The sequence below is a fragment of the Lithobates pipiens genome, unplaced genomic scaffold, assembly GCF_037356315.1.
Source record: "Lithobates pipiens isolate NorthernLeopardFrog02 unplaced genomic scaffold, aLitPip1_a1.2 Scaffold_13, whole genome shotgun sequence".
Taxonomy (NCBI): Eukaryota; Metazoa; Chordata; class Amphibia; order Anura; family Ranidae; genus Lithobates; species Lithobates pipiens.
The window spans coordinates 154,504,023-154,513,551 of NW_027507718.1; the positions used below are offsets into that span (position 1 = coordinate 154,504,023).

General features: G+C 53.9%; 3 pseudogenes; all 3 read left to right on the forward strand.

Annotated features, from left to right (window-relative positions):
- The first annotated feature begins 362 nt into the window (after positions 1–362).
- Positions 363–481, forward strand: LOC143979771 (5S ribosomal RNA; annotated as a pseudogene).
- A 520-nt stretch (positions 482–1,001) lies between these two features.
- On the forward strand, positions 1,002–1,120 carry LOC143979412 (5S ribosomal RNA; annotated as a pseudogene).
- Positions 1,121–2,174: 1,054 nt separating this feature from the next.
- On the forward strand, positions 2,175–2,283 carry LOC143979793 (5S ribosomal RNA; annotated as a pseudogene).
- The last annotated feature ends 7,246 nt before the right edge of the window (positions 2,284–9,529 follow it).

Sequence of the window (9,529 nt, forward strand, 5' to 3'; positions counted from 1 at the left end):
GTTAGAACCTGAATGGGAGACCCCCTAGGAATACCAAGTGCTGTAGGTTTCTTTTTTTTTGTTGTTGACTTGTTTTTTTTCCCTTGTTTCCCAAGGTGACCATCTTGGCGTTTCTCAAGAGGGTTGAGGGTGCCGAAAGAGATTTCCTAGGGCCACATCACCCTGAAAGCGCCTGATCTTGTCTGATGCGGAGGTTGAGCAGCATCTGGCCTGGTTAGTAACAAATGGGAGACCTCCTGGGAATACCCAGTGCCACGAGCTTCTTTTTTTCTTTTTTTTTGGCGTTGACTTGTTTTCTCCCTTGTTTCCCAAGGTGATTATCTTGGCGTTTGTCAAGACGGTTGAGGGCGCCCAAAGAAATTTCCTATGGCCACATCACCTTGAAAGCGACCAATCTCGTCTAATCTAGGAGGATAAGAAGGGTCAGGCCTGGTTAGTACCTGGATGGGAGACCCCCTGGGAATACCAGGTGCCGTAGGTTTCTTTTTTTTTTTTGGTGTTGACTTGTTTTTTTTCCCTTGTTTCCTAAGGTGACCATCTTGGCGTTTGTCAAGAGGGTTGAGGGTGCCGAAAGAGATTGCCTATGGGAACATGACCCTGAAAGCACCTGATCTCGGAGGCTTAGCAGGGTCGGGCTTGGCTAGAACCTGGATGGGAGACCCCCTGGGAATATCAAGTGCCGTAGGTTTCTTTTTTTTTTCTTTGGCGACGACTTGTTTTTTTCACTTGTTTCCCAAGGTGACCATCTTGGAGTTTCTCAAGAGGGTTGAGGGTGCCGAAAGAGATTTAATATGGCCACATCACCCTGAAAGTGCCTGATCTTGTCTGATCTCGGAGGCTGAGCAGCGTCTGCCCTGGTTAGTAACAAATGTGAGACCTCCTGGCAATAACCAGTCCCATTTGCTTCTTTTTTTTTTGGGCGTTTACTTGTTTTTTTCCCTACTTTCCCTAGGTGACCATCTTGGTGCTTGTCAAGAGGGTTGAGGGTGCCCAAAGGTATTGCTTATGGCCACAACACCCTGAACACAACCGATCTCGTTTGATCTCAGAAGCTAAGCAGGGTTGGGCCTGGTTAGTACCTGAGTGGAAGACCGCCTGGGAATACAAGGTGCCGTAATTTTTTATTTTTTTGCCGTTTGTTTGACTTGTTTTTTTCCCTTGTTTCTCAAGGTGACCATCTTGGCTTTGTCAAAGAGGGTTGGGGATACCCAAAGAGATTGCCTACAGCCATATCACTGTGAAAGCGCCCGATCTCGTCTGATCTCGGAGGCTAAGCAGCGTCGGGCCTAGTGACCATCTTTGCATTTGTCAAGAGGGATGAGGGTGCCCAAAGAGATTGCCTATGGGCAGGGTATGGCCTGGTTAGTACCTGGATGGGAGACCGCCTGGGAATACAAGGTGCTGTAGGCTTCTTTTTTTTTTTTTTTGCGGGGGGGGGGGGCCGTGACTTATTTTTTTCCCTTGTTTCCCATGTTTATTATCTTGGCGTTTGTCAAGATGGTTGAGGGCACCCAAAAAGATTTCCTATGGCCACATCACCTTGAAAGCGACCAATTTCGTCTAATCTCGGAGGCTAAGCAGGCTCAGACCTGGTTAGTACCTGGATGGGAGACTGCCTGGGAATACCAGGTAGCATAGGCTTCTTTTATTTTTATTTTTTTGGGCGTTGACTTATTTTTCCTTGTTTTCCATGGTGACTATCTTGGCATTTGTGAAGGAGGTTTAGGGTGCCCAAAGAGATTGTCTATGGCCTCATCACCCTGAAAGCTCAAAATCTCGTCTTATCTCAGAGGCTAAGCAGGGTCGGGCCTGATTAGCATCTGGAGGGGAGACCGCCTGGGAATACCAGGAGCTGCAGTCTCCTTTTTTTTTGCGTCGACTTGTTTTTTTCCCTTGTTTCCCAAGGTGACCATCTTGGCATTTGTCAAGAGGGTTGACGGTGCCCAAAGAGATTGCCTGAGGCCACATCACCCTCAAAGCCCTAATCTCGTCTGATCTCGGTGGCTAAACAGGGTCAGCCCTGGTCAGTACCTGGATGGGAGGCCGCCTGAGAATAGCATGTGCTGTAGACATCTTTTTTTTTTTTTTTTGCCGTTAACTTGTTTTTTTTGCCTTGTTTCCCAAGATGACCATCTTGGCGTTTGTCAAGAGGGTGGAGTGTGCCCAAAGAGATTGCCTACAGCCACATCACCCTGAAAGCACCTGATTTTGGAGGCTAAGCAGAGTCGGGCCTGGTTAGTACCTGCATGGGAGACCGTCTGGGAATACCAGGTGCTGTAGGTTTTTTTTTTTGGAGTTGACCTGTTTTTTATTTCTGGTTTCCCAAGATGACCTTCTTGGCATTTCTCAAGAGGGTTTTGGGTGCCAGAAGAGATTGCCTATGGCCACTCCACTCTGAAAGCACTCGATCTCATCTGGTCTTGAAGGCTAAGCAGAGATGGGCCTGCTTAGTACCTGGATGGGAGACCGCCTTTTTTTGTGGTTCCCCAAGGTACCACAAAGTCTTGGCATTTCTCAAGAGGGTATTCCCAGGCGGTCTCCCATCTAGGTACTAACCAGGCCAGTCCCTGCTTAGTATCAGATGCTTTCAGGGTGATCTTGCCATAGGCACTCACTTTTGGCACCCTCAACCCTCTTGACAAACACCAAGATGGTCACCTTGGGAAACAAGGGAAAAAAAGAAGTCAACTATGCCATATTAGCACCTCAAGAAATGAGATAGGCAGTCATAAACTAAAAGATGCGTAAATTCCAGAAAATGTACCATTGTTTTCAGACGCTATAACATTTGCGCAAACCAATAAATATACGCTTATTAACATTACCAAAGACATGTGGCTGAATAAATCTTGACCTAAAAGTATGAATAAAATTGAGTTTATTGGATTTTTCTTATAACAAAAAGCAGAAAATATAATTTTCTTTCAATATTTTAGATTTTTCCGTTTATATCGCAAAAAAAATACAAATTGCAGAGGCAATCAAATACCTTCAAAATAAAGCTCTATTTGTGGGAAAAAAGGATGACCTACGTGACCCACACTGACCTACCCGACATACATACACAGACCTACGTGACCCACGCTGACCTAGCCGACATACATACACTGATCTACCTGACCCACACTGACGTACGCGACACACTCTGACCTACACTGACCTACCTGACATACATACACTGACCTACACGACACACACTGACATACATTGACCTACCTGACACACACACTCTGATTGACCTACCTGACCAGGAGGAGATAGACTTCATGTGTTCAGGTACTACAGCAGCAGCTCATCCGTGTTGCTGGTGTGCAAGGCAGCCAGAGGAGAGCCGCCCGCCCAAGTGGGTATTGATGTAGTGCGGCCGCCGCGTTGTCATTTCTACTTTCTTCCTGCTCCAGCACAGCAAGCTGGGAGAGGACTAAGATTGGAGGAGTGTAGGCTAAGGGACCCGCTGCGAATTCTGCTCAGGGTGGCGGCGTCATCCCTTTCTCTCCCTCCAGCGGGACAATCCAGACCAGAAGTCGTAGGCCAGGCCCCACGAGCACTAGCGCGGAGGAGGAGGAAGTGCAATCCTCCTATGCTTTGAATGTTGGGCAGTGTGGGCACAGTGGGCAGTGACGTTAATGGTTGCTAGCCGCCAGCCGGCTATAGCAATCAGTGACCAAGAGTAAAGTCGGGTGGAAGCGGGGCAGAGCTAAAGCTGGAGCTGGAGCCGGAGCCAACCATGGCTCAGTCTGCCCCTGTTCCCTGCATTCTGGACCGAGACTCTGGGCTATTGGTCCCAGACTACGGCCACCCCCTAAAGACGCCTCTGTTCGTCCCCAAAGTAGGGACGTACATCAGAGTGCAATGGTCGGCAAGTGGTTAAAGCGACGCAGTGCCGAATCGCAAAAAATGCTCTGGTCTTTGGCCAGCCAAATGGTCCGGTGCTGAAGTGATTAAATTCCCAAAATGGTCCTTGGTGACTAAAAAAGGCACACTCCTGACCTTTGAATGCCAAAAGGGTCCTCGATGACCAGGGGCGGACTGACAACTAATGGGGCCCCCAGGCAATAGAAGCTCATGGGGCCCCCTTGGGCGGCACACCAGCACAGGGAGACACGGGGGAGCACACAGGGGTAAACTGGAGGAAGAACGCACACGCATACACAGGGACACACACACACACACACAGGGGGGCACACACACACACAGGGAGACACGCTCGCACACACACACAGGGGGACACACACACACAGGGGGAACCACTCACACACACACGGACACACACTGACGCACACAGGGGGACACGCACACAAGGGAAGACAAACACAAACACACACAGGGGGACACACTCGTACACAGGGGGAAAGACACACACAGGGGGAGAGACACAGGGGAAGAAACACACACTCACACACACACACACACACACAGGGGGAGACACACACACACAGGGGAAGAAACATACACACACACACACACACAGGGGGAGACACATACACACAGGGGGAGACACACAGGGGAGACACACACACCACACACAGGGGGACACGCACACTCACACGGGGGGCACACACACTCACACGGGGGGCACACACACTCACACGGGGGACACACAATCACACGGGGGGACACACAATCACACGGGGGGACACACAATCACATGGGGGGACACTCACACGGGGACACACACACACAGGGGGACATAAACAGGGACACACACACACACCACACAGGGGGACATACTCACACAGAGACACTCACACAGGGGGACACTCTCTCACACACACACACACACAGGGGGAAGACTCTCACACGCACACAGGGGGAGAAACACACACACAAGTGGAGACACACACAAGGGGAGGCACACACACAGGGGGACACACACACACAGGGGGACACACTCACACCACACACACACACAGGGGGATACACTCTCACACACACACACACACACACACACAGGGGGATACACTCTCTCACACACAGGGGGATACACTCACACACACACACACACAGGGGGATACACACTCACACACACGCGCACACACAGGGGGACACGCACACTCACTCACACAGGGGGACACACACAGGGGGGCACACACACAGGGGGACACACATACACACTTACAGGGACACTAGACACACACAGGGGGACACTAGACACACACAGGGGGACATTCACACAGGGGGACACTCACACAGGGGGACACTCACACAGGGGGACACACACACAGGGGGACACACACACACACACACACACGGGGACACACACACAGGGGGACACATACACACAGGGGGACACACACACACAGGGGGACACACACGCACACACAGGGAGACACACACACTCACTCACACAGGGGAGGACACACACAGGGGGACACACACTCACACCACACAGGGGGACACTCTCACACACACACACACACACACAGGGACACTCACACACGGGGAGACACACACAGGGGGGCACTCACACAGGGGGACACTCTCACACACACACACACACACACACACACACACACACAAACACAGGGACACACACACACACAAACACAGGGACACACACACACGGGGACACAAACACAGGGGGACACTCACACAAGGAGAAAACACTCACACAGGGGGACACACACACAGGGGGACACACACACACAGGGGGGACACACACACACAGGGGGGACACACACACACAGGGGGGGACACACACACACACACACAGGGGACACACACACACGGGGACACACACACAGGGGAAGACACACACACACAGGGGACACACACACACAGGGGGGACACACACACACACACAGGGGGACACACTCGCACACAGGGGGACACACTCGCACACAGGGGGACACACTCGCACACAGGGGGACACACTCGCACACACACACACACACAGGGGGATACACTCACACACACACACAGGGGGATACACTCTCTCACACACAGGGGGATACACTCTCTCACACACAGGGGGATACACTCACACACACACACACAGGGATACACACTCACACACACAGGGGGACACGCACACTCACTCACACAGGGGGACACACACAGGGGGGCACACACACAGGGGGACACACACACACACACACTTACAGGGACACTAGACACACACAGGGGGACATTCACACAGGGGGACACTCACAAAGGGGGACACTCACACACACACACATGGGGACACACACACAGGGGGACACACACACAGGGGGACACACACACACACACAGGGGGACACACACACACACACAGGGGGACACACAGGGGAAGACACACACAGTGGGAGACACACACACACACACAGGGACACACACACACACGCACACAGGGGGACACACACACAGGGGGAGAGACACACACACACACAGGGGGAGAGACACACAGGGGAAGAAACACACACACACAGGGGGAGACACATACACACAGGGGAAGAAACATACACACACACACAGGGGGAGAAACACACACACACAGGGGGAGACACGCACACTCACACGGACACACACACACACACACACACACAACACAGGCGGACACTCTCTCACACACACACAGGGGGAGACACACACACACACAGGGGGAGACACACACAAGGGGAGGAACACACACAGGGACACACACACACGGGGGAAACACTCTCTCAAACAGGGGGACACACACACACACGCGGGGACACTCACACACACACCACACACATGGGGACACACACACACTCACACCACACACACACACACACACAGGGGGATACACACTCACACACACAGGGGGACACGCACACACTCACACAGGGGGACACACACACAGGGGGACACACACACAGGGGGACACACACTCACCACACAGGGGGACACACACTCACCCCACACAGGGGGACACACACTCACACCACACAGGGGGACACACTCACACACACACAGGGGGACACTCTCACACACACACAGGGACACTCACACACGGGGGGAGACACACAGGGGGACACACACAGGGGGACACTCACACACACACAAACACAGGGACACACACACACAAACACAGGGACACACACACACATGGGGACACAAACACAGGGGGACACACACAGGGGGACACACACACAGGGGGGACACACACACACAGGGGGGACACACACACACACAGGGGGACACACTCGCACACACACACACACGGGGACACACACACACAGGGGAAGACACACACACACAGGGGACACACACACGGGGACACACACACACAGGGGGACACACTCGCACACACACACAGGGGAAGACACACACAGTGGGAGACACACATGGGGGGGCACACACAGGGGGACACACACACACAGGGGGAGAGACACACAGGGGAAGAAACACACACACACAGGGGGAGACACACACACAGGGGAAGAAACACACACACAGGGGGAGACACACACACACACAGGGGAAGACACACACAGGGGGACACACACACTCACACCACACACGGGGACATGCACAATCACACAGGGGGCACACACACTCACACGGACACACACACACACACACAACACAGGGGGACACACTCACACAGAGATACACACACACACTCATACAGGGGGACACTCTCTCACACACACACAGGGGGAGACACACACACACACAAGGGGAGACACACACAAGGGGAGGCACACACAAGGGGAGGCACACACACGGGGACACACTCTCTCAAACAGGGACACACACACACCACACACACACACACACACACACACACTCACACAAGGGGATACACACTCACACACACAGGGGGGCACGCACACTCACTCACACAGGGGGACACACACACAGGGGGGGCACACACACAGGGACACACACACACACACACATGGACACACACACACACAGGTGGACACACACTCACCACGCAGGGGGACACTCTCACATACACACATACAGGGACAAACACACGGGGAGACACACACACACACACGGGGACACTCACACACACGGGGATACACACACACACACAGGGACACACACACAGGGGGACATTCACACAGAGGGACACTCACACGGGGGGACACTCACACACACACATGGGGACACAAACACAGGGGGACACTCACACACACATGGGGACACAAACACAGGGGGACACTCACACAGGGGGACACTCACACAGGGGGGGACACACACACAGGGGGACACACTCACACGGGGGGCACAGGGGGACAAACACACAGGGGGACACTCACACACGGGGGGCACTCACAGAGGGGGACACTGTGGGTTGGGGGGATCCGGGGCCCCATGCATTCTGTACCGCCGCCTCCCATCACTCACACAGGGAGACACACACACACACACAGGGGGGCACACACACAGGTGGACACACACTCTCACACAGGGGGACACTCTCACACACACATACAGGGACACTCACACACGGGGAGACACACACAGGGGGACACTCACACAGGGGGACACTCACACAGGGGGACACTCACACAGGGGGGGACACACACACAGGGGGACACACTCACACGGGGGGCACAGGGGGACAAACACACAGGGGGACACTCACACACGGGGGGCACTCACAGAGGGGGACACTGTGGGTTGGGGGGATCCGGGGCCCCATGCATTCTGTACCGCCGCCTCCCATCACTCACACAGGGAGACACACACACACACACAGGGGGGCACACACACAGGTGGACACACACACAGGTGGACACACACTCTCACACAGGGGGACACTCTCACACACACATACAGGGACACTCACACACGGGGAGACACACACAGGGGGACACTCACACAGGGGGACACTCACACACACACACACAAACACAGGGGGACACAAACACAGGGGGACACTCACACAAGGGGAAAACACTCACACAGGGGGAAAACACTCACACGGGGGATACTCTCACACACACACACACACACACACACACACACGGGGACACAAACACAGGGGGACACTCACACAAGGGGAAAACACTCACACAGGGGGGACATACACACTCACACAAGGGGACACTCTCTCTCACACATACAGGGGGAGACACACACACACACACACACACAAGGGGAGGCACACACACAGGGGGACACACTCTCTCAAACACGGGGACACACACACACAACACAAAGGGGGACACACACACACTCACACCACACACACGGGGATACACACTCACACACAGGGGGGCACACACACAGGGGGACACACACAGGTGGACACACACTCACCACACAAGGGGACACTCTCACACAGGGGGACACTCTCACACACACACATACAGGGACACTCACACACGGGGAGACACACACACACGGCGAGACACACACACACACGGGGAGACACACACAGGGACACACACACGGGGACATTCACACAGGGGGACATTCACACACACACACACACACGGGGACACAAACACAGGGGGACACTCACACACACATGGGGACACTCACACAGGGGGACACTCACACAGGGGGACACAAACACACACACATGGGTACACAAACACAGGGGGACACACTCACATGGGGGC